An 896-nucleotide genomic window follows, 5' to 3' on the forward strand; every position below is an offset into this window, starting at 1 on the left:
TACTGCAACAGGCTGCTAATGCCACCCACGCACGTGCGCCTGCGTGGGAATACAGGAGCACGTTGTCTGGGTAGTCAAGATTTCAGATAGCCAAACCTTGTGTGATCTTGTAAAGTATAAAATTTTTGAATAAAAATAATCCTTGATGCATGGTTCTTGCAAGTTCAACAAATCTTATCAAATACACAAAAATAAGATGAGTTGGGTTCAACACAGATCAAAGCCACTCATGACCACTACTACTACTGATACAAATGTTGTGATGGAGTGCACTCCATAGGCAATAGTTTTACTCACAACTCTATACTGTATAGAGTCCGATGAGATCAAATGTGCCCCATCCTGACTTTCTTGTGAGTGTAATAAAATATGAACAGCTATCTGGCTGCTCTGTTTTGGTGGCTTGTTTCTCGACGCATATTTCTCGAAAGGCGTGCTTCTTAGAGATCATGGAGATGTGGCCTTGCTTTACCTCCTGCTATTGCATGGCATAGGAGTATGCTAGAATTCCATCAGCCATGCACGTCCCCTGCTATAAAAATAGAGGAAAAATAGTGCCTTATAACCTTGTGAACTCACCTTTCCTTCTCATCACCTCCTCACTAGCACCTCGTTCTTCAAGCTTGAACCAGGGCGGCGGAGAAGCATCCAAGGGAGGAGATGATGGTGCGGGACCTGCACATGACCAGGCAGGCACTCCATGCAGAGAACCGGGAGGTGGAGCAACTGTGGTTGTGCCTCTCTGCTATGGAGACGGCACTCGCCGCAGCCGATAGGGAGACGGTCGTGCCTAAAGCCATAGTGGGTTAAGCGTAGGCGCAGCTCACTGGTAAGGCATTTTCATTACCGTATCTTCTTTGTTTTGTGTGGCGCCGCATCTTATTAATTGGTAGGGT

The sequence above is a fragment of the Miscanthus floridulus genome, chromosome 9, assembly GCF_019320115.1.
Source record: "Miscanthus floridulus cultivar M001 chromosome 9, ASM1932011v1, whole genome shotgun sequence".
NCBI lineage: Eukaryota > Viridiplantae > Streptophyta > Magnoliopsida > Poales > Poaceae > Miscanthus > Miscanthus floridulus.